Source organism: Diceros bicornis, chromosome 24 (assembly GCF_020826845.1).
Source record: "Diceros bicornis minor isolate mBicDic1 chromosome 24, mDicBic1.mat.cur, whole genome shotgun sequence".
Lineage (NCBI taxonomy): Eukaryota > Metazoa > Chordata > Mammalia > Perissodactyla > Rhinocerotidae > Diceros > Diceros bicornis.
Window position 1 is genome coordinate 48,927,618 of NC_080763.1, and position 12,203 is coordinate 48,939,820.

Consider the following 12,203-nt stretch of genomic DNA (forward strand, 5'->3'; position numbering starts at 1 on the left):
GCTCGCAGCTGGCTTGCTGGACCCAGGCGGGACCTCCGTCCTCAGCGAGTCCATGCCTGCCGTCCCTATCCCTCCACACAGCAGTGGCAGCGTGGGGCCTGGACTTGTCACCCTGTTCCTCCGTGTGTGACCCAGGGGAGAGTTTGGATTTAAGGGAACTGGCCTCTGACCTGGTCATCTTATTGTCAGGGTCATGCTGGGGTCCAGGTGTGACTCTGGGTCTGGTTGGTGGGTTCAAACTCCTGCTCTGCCTCTTGGGCTGGCTGCTAAACCTCTCTGTGCCTCAGTTCCCCCCCCCCAGGGGTTTCTGGGAGGAAGCACTCAGCATAATCAAGATGCCCTCTGTGGACACGCGTGCCTGCTGTGGGCGGGGAGGACAGTGAAGCCTGCATGGCCCCTGTCAGGCCCTGGGCGTGCCCTACCTGGACCTCCATCTGCAGAGCCTGGGATCTGCAGGGCCCCGTCCAGAGGGATGTACAAGGGCAGGGGGCTTCCCTGGGAAGGACGTGCTGTGATACGTTGCCCCTGAGTGGGTCCACAGTGACCCCCCTACCCCCCGGGGCTGGCATCTGGTGTAATCCCTTTTCCCCAGGTGTGGGCAGTACCTGGAGATTTGCTCCCTTGAATAGGATGTGGCAGAATCGATGGGAGGTCGCTTCCGGGGTCAGGCTACAGGGCATCTCTCTCCGTCTCTCCCCCTCCCTGGGGGAGCCAGCAGCCATGTCACCAGGCAGCCCTGTGGAGGGGCCCATGTGACAAGGAACTGATGTCTCTGGCCAACAGCCAGCGAGGACCTAAGGCCACAGCCGTGTGAGGGAGCCTGGAGGTGGGTCCTTCCCCAGTTGAACCTTCAGATGACAGCAGCCCTGCCTGACACGCTGACCGCAGCCCTAGAGACCCTGAGCCAGAGGCCCCCGGCTGACACTCCTGGATTCCGGACTCATGGACACTGTGCAGTAGTGAGTGAGGGTGGTCTTCAGCTGCTAAACACGGGGTCCTCTGTGACACAGCAGCGGATGACCAGTACAAGGCTGCAGGCTGCATCTACCCGGGGAGGCCCCACCCCAAGGGGCAGCAAGGCGTGCTTGAGTCATTGGGCCGGGTAACGGAGAGCTGGGTTCTCCTCTCCCAGCCCTGAGAGTTAGTGACCTGGGCACCCTCCCCCTCGCTGGGTCTCCGTCTCCCGGTCTTTTTTGTTTTCTGTTTTTGTGAGGAAGATCTGCCCTGAGCTAACATCTGTTGCCAATCATCCTCTTTTTGCAGCGGAAGATTGGTCCGGGACTAACATCCGTGCCTGTCTTCCTATACTTTATATAGGACGCTGCCACAGCATGGCCTGACAAGCGGTGCTTTGGTGCACGCCCGGGATCCGAACCTGAGAACCCCGGGCCTCTGGGCCCCTGAGGCAGAGCACGTGCACTTAACCACTATGCCACCGGGCCGGCCCCCTCGGTCTCCTGGTCTGGGATGGAGGGGTTGGGCTGCGTGATCTGTCCAGGCCCTTCCAGCCCCCATGGCTTTGTACCGGGAGCCACGCCCACCCTTTTGCTATGGCCTCTGCCTCTGCCCCTCCAGCGTGTGCGCCTGGCGCCTCTCCGTCGCTGCCCGAGCACCAGAGGGAAGCGGATGCTGGGCGGCAGCGCCTCACCTCCGGCGGCTGAGCGGGGATTTGCTTAATCCGGGCTGGCTAACACGACAAACGCAGCTCTCAGGGAATGAAGACGCAATTACACAGCTAATCAGCCTTCAGGCGCGTCCTCCACCAGCCCCGCCTGCCTTGAGGGAGGGGAGCGTTCTGGCACAGTCTGCAGGCCGCCTTCTCTGTCCGCAGTATCTCATTCCCAACAAGCCGAGCTCCGTTCTCCTGCAAAGAGCCCTGTCCTCCTGGAAGGAGCCCCAAGTGAGGCCGGCCCATGACTCTGCTCTGGGCCACTGAGGTGCAGGGTGGCCGGGGGCCTCCTACTGTGAGGCTGTCCCGGGGCCTCCTGATTCACCAGGCCCATGCCACCGCCCGCCTGCCTGTCCTCAAATACACCGTGGACAAAGACAGTGCTCTTGGTTTCCGTGGTGACGGCCTGTGCTGTTGGGGACCGACTGACTCTGTGAATCCCTCTCCCCATCGCTCAGGGCACTTGCCTAGAGGCACGGGGCTTTCTAGCTGAGAGGCACGAGGTGGGGGAGGTGCCCTGCTTCCCTCCCCCAAGTCCGCACGTCTGATTTGCAAGATGAGCTCATCATCTGAAATGTGCCAGCGCCAGCTCTGACCTGGGACCATTACGAGTGGTAATTTCTCAGGGCCAAACTGACATGTAATGAGGGGGAATCTGGTGCGTGGAGAAGCAGTGCTGGGCTGCACGGCCTGAGCAGAGTGAGCAGCGGGGTCGTGGAGGGGGCCCCGTGACCCTGGAATGCGTGACCATCAGCCAAAGTGGGGACAGCCCACGATGGCTTCCCAGTGACGGCCCCTGGTGATGCCAGGGTGGGTTGCATGTATGGGCAGGTGGTCCCTGCCCTGGGCACCCCTGGTGGAGGCCTGCACGCGGTGTCTGTGGAGACCTGTGCCCGGGCACAGCAGCCCAGCGCCAGCCCCGACTGCCTCCCTGCTCTGCAGGGGTGGAGCTGCTGCAGTCCCTCCTGCCGCCACACAGCCCGGCCTGTGGGCCTGCACAAGGTTGGCACTTGGATGGTGAGGCCCCCTGCCCTCCAGAGTCCCTAGTGACCCTGACTGTGCCCTGCTGCCCCTCAGGGCCACGCCTGCCTGAGGAAGATGCACCCTGCAGCCTGGAACTACCATCAACCACCGCGTAACAAATCACCCCAGATTTAGCAGCTGGAAACAAGGCACGTTTATTATCCCACAGGTTCTATGGGGCAGGAATCCAGGCGCGGCCCAGCCGGTGCCTCTTGCTCAGGGTCCCACCAGCTGTGGTCAAGGAGTTGGCTGGGCTGCCACCATGTGAAGGCTGGACTGGGGCAGTGGTACACCCGTGACGGCTGAGACAGTGCAGCGAGGGAGGTGCTGCTGCAGAGGTGGGTGCAGGGCTCAGGCAGCAGCCCCAGCAGGCAGGGGGCTCGCTGCGTTGGGTGTCACCGGATGGTTCTTTCTGGGTCCCCCCAGGAGTCCTTGTCTACCGGGCACAGTCTCTTCCAGGCACAGGCGGACTCGTCCTCACGGCCTGACAAGGCTTTGTCCAGCCTGTGCCTAGCCTCACCATGAGGACACAGAGGAGGGCGGGATGAGGTGGGGGAGGCGGGGGCTTCTCTCTGGCCCCCCAGAGTGACCAGTCCCTGTCGCTCACAAACGGAGCTTCCCTCCTTTCCTCCATCCTTCCCTGGCCAAAGTGTCCCCAGCTCTCCGTATGGTCCTCCCTCAGCGTCCAAGGAGGGAGCCTGGGCTGGACCCCTCTGCTGCACCAATTGGACTGAGCCCTGTGCTGGGGAGTGGCCGGGGCACCCTGTCCTGATCCTGCCCAGCCCTCAGCTTGCAGAGTGATCTCGGGGAAGTCACTTCCCTTCAAGGAGCCTCAGTTTCCCCATCTTCTGTGGGAGATGGGACTGGATTCTTTTTCTTCCTCTTCAGCTGGTCACTCTTTATTCCTTCACCAAATATTTGTGTACCTCTCCTGGGGTGGCTTGAATGGTGGCCCCCAAACATCTATGTCCATGTATCTCCACCCCTGGAACCTGTGGATGTGACCTTATTTGGAAGAAGAATCTTTGCAGATGTTATTACGGTGAGGACCTCGAGATGAGATCATCCAGGCACTAAGCCCAAGGACAAGTGTCCCCATCAGAGACACACGGAGGAGGGCCTTGTAAGGACAGAGGCAGAGACTGGAGGGGTGCTGACCAGCCCAGGAGCGCCTGGGATCCCCAGAGTCCAGAAGAGGCAGGAAGGCTCCCCACCGAGCCTCAGAGTGAGCGCGGCCCTGCCCTCACCTGGAGTTTGGACGCCTGCCTCCAGAGCTGTGAGGGAATGAATTTCTGTTTCAAGCCCCCCGTTTGTGTCATTTGTGACGGCAGCACCTTCTGTGTGCTGTCCACCAACAAGGACAGATAATCCAGGGACAGTATCCTCAGGAGGGAGGCCGGGCTGGGTGTGTGCAGTCGGGGGCCCCTCTGCTCCCCACTCTCCCCCGCCAGGCCCCTGCAGGGCCAGCCATCCATCAGCCTCAGCCGCAGTTATAAATAGCATCCTCCATGTCTGAGCTCTTCACAGGGCGCAGGCCTTGGGGACAATGACCTCCCATTTCAGCAATGACCTGCCATCGGGTGTGATGAGGGACGGGCTGACAGGCCCAAGGGAACGGCCTCTAATGGACGCCGCATCAGCCCTTTACGGATGCACGACCGCGTGTCCAAGAGAGTCTCTCAAATTTGCACGTTCCGCGGAATTGAAGCAAGACCCCAGGTTAAATGGCTTTGATAAAAATATTAAACACATCATGACTGCAAGACGTGAGCTCCTCGAAAAAGAGGTACTTATTTTTGAGAAGAAATACCAACAGCGTCAGATTTAACCACCAAACTACTTAGCACAACTTCCGCCCAATTTTGCAAATCATGGTTTCCCGGTTAACGGGCAGCAGTTAATTGACGAAGGCCCCCGTGTGGTGCCGCTCCTGGTGGCATTGGGGTTGCTGGTGACGAAGCCACGGGGGCAGGGTGGGGAGATCGTGACGGGACCCCAGGGAAAGACGTGGGGGGTGAAGACCCCCATGGAGGGGGGCCCTTCACTGAGCCGGCGGCTGAGCTAGGAAGGCCTTCTGCCCCCCGGGCGGAGGCGGTGGCACCGGAGGGTGGGAGGTGAGGGCCGCAGAGGTTGAGTCCAGGAGACATGGCTCCAGGCTGGGCCACAAGTTGGTGCTGCCCCCTAAACCCTGCCAGCTGTCCCACCACACAGCAGGTCGGTCCCCAAGAGCCCGATAGGGGGTCCTAGGAGCCCTCTGGTGCCGTGCCCTCATCTCACAAGAACCCGTGTTTGCCAGAGCACGTCTCCTGTTTTCTCTTAGTCGCTCCTCACCCACCCAGTGTCGGGTCCCAGCTCTCCGTCTGCGGAGGAAGGACTCGGTGGTCCACTGCAGGGAACGGAAGACTAGAGAGCTCAGCGGGCTGTTAGCATCTTCACTGTGGAGGCTGAGGACGGTTCCCAAAGACGTCCAGGTCCTCGTCCCTGGGACCTGTGCATGCCGTCTTCCACGGAAAAGGGACTCTGCAGACGTGATTAAATTAAGGATCTTGAAATGGGGACACTATCCTGGATTATCCAGGTGGGCCTTAAAGAGGGTGGCAGAGGGAGATTTGACCAGAGCACAGAAGAGACACAGCACGTGACCACGGAGACAGTGATGGGAGTGATGAGGACGCAAGCCAAGGAACACTGGCAGCCCCCAGAGGCTGGGAGAGGCAGAGGCTCTCGCTTCCTAGAGCCTCTGGAGGGAGTGCAGCCCTGCTGGCACCTTGAGTTCAGCCTAGTGAAACCCATTTCAGACTTCTGACCTCTGGAACTGTAAGAGAAGAAATTTCTGTTGTTTTAAGCTATGAACTTTGTGGTAATTTTTTTTACAGCAGCAACAGGAAACTAATACACTCCTGAAACAAGAAGTCTGGAGATGGGGGGCACCAGAGTGGAGAAGGAGGCAAGAATGTCATCAGGACCCAGGCTCCTTCTCTCCTTTCCCTCGACCACCCTTGAATGTTGGCTATTTGTCCTTTGGCTTATCACTTTGTGGTCACAAACTGGCTGCCACAGCTCCAGGCATCACATCTTCACACAACAGCACCTAAAGCAGGAAAGGATGGGCAGAGGTGGGGGGATGGTTTCTCCTTATATGGTTCTTTCTTTCATCAAGGAGGAAAATTGTTCCCAGAAGCTGCTCAGCGTACTTCCTAGGCTAAAAGTTCATGTGGCCACTCTGGGCCAGTCAATAGCAAAGGGAATAGATGGCTCTGATTGGCTTAGACCAATCCCATGTCCTGGGCTGGGCACAAGCTCTCCTGGGAAAAGCAGGTTCTGTTGGCAAGGATATGAGGGAATGTCAACTGGGCAGTCAGCCTGTCTCAGAGGGGAGGGCTGCCTGGATTCACAGGGAGTGAGACGCAGAGTGGGCTCAAGGCGCAGCCTCCTGGGTCCTCCACCAGCCAGCTGCCTCCCTTGGGTGCCTAATAACAGCCAGTGTGCGTTCCGCCCCCAGGCCCGCCGGGATGCTCGCTCCTCTGTGAGGGTCTCCCCTTCCGTGGCTCCTGCTCCTCCTGGTCTGTTTCCAGCCTCAGCAGGGCCCCCTGCCCTATCTTCCCCATGTGAGGGGCTTCCCGCTTCTCCCCTTCCTGGGGCTGCCCAGGGGCATCTCCGGGCTCCCCAGGGACTCCTTCCTCCAGGCCGCGCAGGTGCTTCCCCCAAGATCAGTGTGGCCAGGCCCTCCTTGGCCTGAAGACCGACGTCCTCATTCATTTGTTCATGCACTGACCCCCACCCTCACCCCTGCTGCCTGGAAAAGACAGACCCCATGGGTCCCTGTGATCATGGAGACAGACGGGCCACAGGGCCAGGGCCGTGAGGCAGTGGAGGGCGTTTGGTCCAGAAACGGGGGTCAGGGCAGGCTTCCTGGAAGAGGCAGAGTTAACTGGGGGAGAGTGCTGGAGAGCCCTGGCTGAGTTCCAGTACAGAGCGGAGTTCCCTCAGATCTCAGGACTGGGGAGGCGGCTGCCCTGAGTGGGGACACCCAGCACCTCCGGGTCCCATGACAGGGAGGATGGAGGCCTTCCTCACAGCTTCTCCTCCTCTCGAGCCCCTCAGCCCCCAGACCCCAACCTGGCAATACCGTCTTAACCCAGAGACCCCGCTGACTCGGTTCCCCCTCTGCCCACGCCGTCCTGGGCAGTCCCTCTGGGCTCCGGGGGGCCTGCAGCGCCCACCCACATTGGGCTCACGTGCTGGGTCGAGTCATCCCTCGCCCCACGCCCCACAGGGAGAGCCCCTCCAGAGACGCAGGACTCGGGGCCCTGTGTGGAATAAACGAGTAAGTGACGAGCACCCCCCTCCCCTCTCTGTCAGGGCACCCCCCTGGCCCCTGCACATCCAGCACCCCCTGGCTGGTGGTCCAGCAGCTTCTCCAAGCATACCCCCGCCCCCTGCTTCGGGAAGATGTCGGGAAGATTCTCAGGGCGGTGGGAAGGAGCAGCCACTGACGGGGCTTGTTCCCCTGGCACTAACGTATTCCATAGTGAAGGTCCTCTGACACACACAGGGCGTGGACTCCGCGGAGCTCCGTCAAGCCACACGCTCTGAAGGCCGGGCTGACACCATCCGGGGGCATGCAGGCCTCTCCCCTCCGCCTTTACAAAGCAGGCATCTGTCCCTGCCCCAGTCCCCACAACGCCCTTGGTGCTCGGTGGTCTTCTGGTCCAGTCTGGCTGGAATCCAAGGGGCTGGCAAGGCCAGTGGGGGCAGCTGAGGCCCCCGGACTTGGAGTGGGCAAGAGGGAGCCACAGCTGGCTCTGGGCAGGGCCTCCGGGTCTCTTGAGGCGGGCTCTCCTGGGAGCATGGGGGCCTGGGTGGGCTGGGACACCCTCACTCCTGCACCTGCAGGTCATCTCCCGTTCTCCTCAGATCTTCCTCGGGGCTGCTGCCCACAGGGGGCCTCTGGCTCAGGTTGAGGGGCTCAGAGCCGCATCTCTCCCAGCCCGAGCCCCAGCCCCGCACAGGAGCCGGCAGCCCCAAAGGCTCTTTCTTCTGAGTGTTTGTTCTGCGTCGTGTGTGCAGCAGCTCCGCCAGCCCGCGCCCCTCCTAATGTTGTTTTTATTTATATACCTGATTCCTCAGACCAGCTGCTTTAGTGAGATTCATCCGTCACAAGGCTTAATTAAAATAGCGCCGAGCATCTAACTCAGCGTGGATCTCCAAAGCTAATGTTTGTTTTGCTGCCGTCAATTAGGCCGAGCGGGGGTCCTGGCAGGGAAGCCGCGTGTGGTCCTGGGACGCACGGATGGGAGGCTGCTGAGAGGGCAGGGAGGACCCCCGAGGGGGGCATTTCCCAGCCTGCCTGGGGACAGGGTCTGGAGGGCAGAGGGAAGGTGTGGGGCCGTGGCAGGGAGGTGGCTGCACCGCCCCCCACTCTCAGAATCTGAACTTGGAATCTGAGTCCTGCTCCCCAGGGTGGGGCAGGGGCTTCTGCTCCCTCAGGCAGGGGCACAGTTGCCTCCCCAGGACAGACATGGGGGCCTGGAAAAGCCCCTCGGAGGGGGTCAGCCGAGGAGGGGGGCCTGGCCTGCTGGGGCCCAGGCGGCCTGCAGTGAGAGCAGTTGGTCTGGGTCCCGGGTCCCGTATGAGACTCCTGCAGCCACTGTGACAAATTACTACAGACTTCCTGCCTTAAAGCAGCGCGACCTTATTACCTTCCACTGGAGGTCAGGAGACTGACACGGGTCTCACGAGGCAAAGGTCAGGTATGGGCAGGGCTGGTTCCTTCTGGGGGCCCCAAGAGAGGGTCGTTTCTGGGCCTTTTCCAGCTTCCGGAGGCCGCAGTCATCATTGGCTCGAGGCCCGTCCTCTTCCTCAAAGGCAGCAGCCTGGAATCTTCCTTTTCTCCACTTCAGCTGTCACCTCCCCTTCTCTGCTCCAACCCCCTGCCTCCTCCTATAAGGACACTTGTGATGACCTGGGGCCCCCATATCCAGGACCATCTCCCCTTCTTCAGGTCCCTACACCTGCAGAGTCCGATTGCCACGTGAGGCCCACATTCACAGGTCCAGGGACGAGGACGTGGGAGCCTTTGGGGGCCGTGAATCAGCTGTCGCATCCCCAGATGTGAGGGACCGTCGCTGACAGAGAAGAGGGTGTGGAGGAGGAGGGCATTCCCTAGGGAAGAGAGGCCCACATCTCAGGTCAGCAGGGCTGTGAGGGGGTCAGGGTGCCCACCCTGGAAGGGCTGCAGAGGGCGGGATGGAGGCAGAGAACGCAGACTCAGGCCTCGTGGTGAGGGGGACACAGGTGAGTGCCAGGCCGGTGTTCACTGTTCCCGAGGGGTTGTGGAGCTGGAAGAGGCAGGGGTGAGGCGGGCTCTGCTAGAACATGCCGGTCACAGTCAAGGTCGGGGAGGCACAGGGGACCTGGGGGGGCCTAGTGCTGGCTGGCTGGCTGGCACAGGTGCAGGGAGTGGAGTTCCAATTCCCAGTCTGCCTGCCGCCCGGGATGGCCAGGGGCTCAGCCTGTCTGAACCCGTCCCAGTCTGTCCCAAGTTGGGCACCTGATCAGCACCTGAGAACCTGAGTTATGGGGGCAGAGGAACCTGGGGGCCCCCCTTACAGGATAGGGAAACAGGGCTGCAGGAGAAACCTGGGGGGCCCCTGACAGGGCAGGAGAGACAGGGTGTGGGAAAAGTCTGGGGTCTCTCCCCTTACAGGACAGAGGGGACGGAGGTGCGCAGTTGCTGTGGTCCAGGAGACAGGAGGGCACCAGGGCAGTGGGTGTCCCAAGAGCCACTTAGGGGGCGTCCTGGGAGTGCGCAGGAAGATGGTGCCGTCTACCGGGTCCAGCGCCACTGAGCAGGCCAGTGTGATGCTGGGGTGGCCTTGGAGGCTGTAGGGATGCCATATGGAGAGAGAGCTGGGCTGACTCAGGGGGCAGCGAGAAAGAGAGAAGGCAGTGACACCTCTTAGTGGACGGGGCTCCAGGGCTAGCTTGAGATGGGCTTGGGGGCCAGAGCAGGTGGCCCCTCACCTCAGGAGGGAGCTGGGGTCCGGGAAGGGGAGACAAAGCCTTTAGGAACCAGGATGGTGCTTTACGCATGCTAATTACCTTCCTTTGATTTGCAGGGTCAGTAAATTACCCCGATGTAACTGGCTTATTTGGGCAGCTGAAGTCGCCCTGGTTTAGCGCCTCGGCCCACTCTGATCTGCAGTCCTGGTCCCCATCCTGCAGCACAGCAGCTGGAGTGAAGTGCAGACCTTTTTTTCCCACTGATCCTCCAACCCATTCCTTCTGGTGGATGCCACGCCCCAGCGAGGCCGTCCCTGGTCACCCAGGCTCAGGCCCTGGCTTCGTCGTTCACGTGACTTTCTTCTCGCTGTCATTGTCACCCACACGCCCGTCTGACATTGAAGTGGTGACTCCTTTGACTACTTGGTTCCCCTCAGGACCCCTGCTAGCGGGTTCCATGGGGGCAGAGAGCTCACTCTGCCCACCACCCCGGGAAATTGGACTCCCGTTTGCCCATAGAAGGCAGAGGGACCCCTTCCTCCTCACTGCGGCTCCCCCACTTCCTTCTCAACCCCGAGGTCCCTTCCCTGTGCGCCTGGCCCTCTGTCTCATGTGGCCCTCTGTCCCCTGTGGCCCTGTTTCTCTCCTCGTGACACTGCATGGGAGCCCCCCGCCCTCCCCTTCACTCGTCCCCAGCAGGTTCAGAGCCAGGGGACCTGGGTGGGGCTGTCCCTAGGGGGGCCCATGTTCTCACTGAGGCAGGGGGTACACTTCAGATCACCTCTCCTCTGGCCCTCAGCTTGCCCGTCTCCCATTAGGACCGGGACAGGCCCTGCTCTCGGGGCTGCTGGGGACCCCAGTGGTGGCGGGACATGGACCCCAAAGCGGGGGGCTCAGGTCGTGCTCTGCCATCCTCGGTGTAGAAACCACCTCATTCACCATAAAAATGGGGCCTTTGGGAATGACTGAGGTGCTAACAGCAGCTTTGCCGGGACAGCAGGAGCCCTCGAGGACTGTGCCAGCAAACCGGGGTGCTCGGTGGCCACCCTCTCAGTTCCTTGGGGTGTCTTTCCTTCGCCAGCTGGGAATTCTCCCCTGGGACCTCTTTCCTCTCTCCCAGCCTCATCTCAGGGCTGTGGGGCCCTCCTCCCACCCCACTGGCCCCTCTACTGTTTGTGTTGAGTCAGTCACCCCCACACACCTCCGTCCTCACCTGCTCCTCAGGCCACTCTGTCCCCTCTTCCCCCCACGACTGTGCGGTGCACGCCCCCCACCCCCTGGGCCTTGCCCCAAGCCTCTGCTGCTGTCACCTCAGTCCTGAGCCCAGATCATGTCCCACCTCCTCCAGGAGCCTTCCCTGGCCTGTGCTGGCCACCCACAGTGCCCCTTCCTTCCTCTCTACGTGCTCGGATCCTGGTGTGGACCCTCACCACATGGGTCGGTATCCAACTCTGCTGCTGGTGACGACGTCATGAGAGGCGGTTACTAGGCAACCGGCCTGCGCAGTCAGAGGAGTCTGCTCTGTGATCTGAAGGGCCCTGACAATTTCCTAAAATATCAGACCTCAGAGCACGTTGAGTCCCAGAGAAGAGAGGAAAATCCGGCCAGGTTCGCGTCGCTGGTGAGCCCCGCTCAGCTCTGCCCCTGACTCCGCGGGTTTTCCGAGAGGCGCTCATGTGAGACTAACCTCATTTTCTCCTCTCGTCAGGGTCCTTCATGGGCGGCCGATGGGCCTGTGACTGCTGTGATTTTAGCAGGCGTCTGCCGTGTTATCCTTGAGGACGAAATGGGAGAGCATCCCAGATGAACTGTTAGGTGAATTCTGTCTGTTACAGGGAATTATGGACAAAGGGAGTGAGCTAATGGCTGGTGTCACCCTACAGGGAGGCTCCAGTAGATTCCCACAGGTCTCTGACGTCAGCCCTGCGTGATTGGATACTCTTATCAATGATTTATATGGAGAAATAAAAGAGCTGCCTGTCACATTGCTGCTGGAACAAAGGGTAGAAAGTACGTTGCCAGGAAGAATGACAATTCAGAATCGTCTCAACGTGGAGATGATCTAAGACTTACAGAGAAATTTTAACCAGGACACAAACATCGCTGTCCATAAAGAACTGATCAGTTGGATCACGGGGTGTGGCGGTGTTTTCTTTCTTGATCTGGGTTCTGCCTACACGTGGGCTCTCCTCTGTGCAAACGCACCATCACGTCTCGGCTGTGCATTTGTGGAAATGCATTGCACTCTGCCAACAAGTTCAGATCAGACACAGATGGCAGCTGTGTTGACCACGACAGATGAACTAGCTGGTACTTTGCCTCATGCCATAAACAGCTACCAAACTGAACAAAATACATACAATGGCTATTTTCAGACATTGGACATCAGGCAGTGTAGTGCTGGGACCCTGAGGGAGGGGAGCCTGGTGAGCCCATTTTCTGCTTGGAAGCACTTTCCAGAACGCAGCAAGGACAGAGGACCCAAGCAGGGCACAGTAGTCTTGCT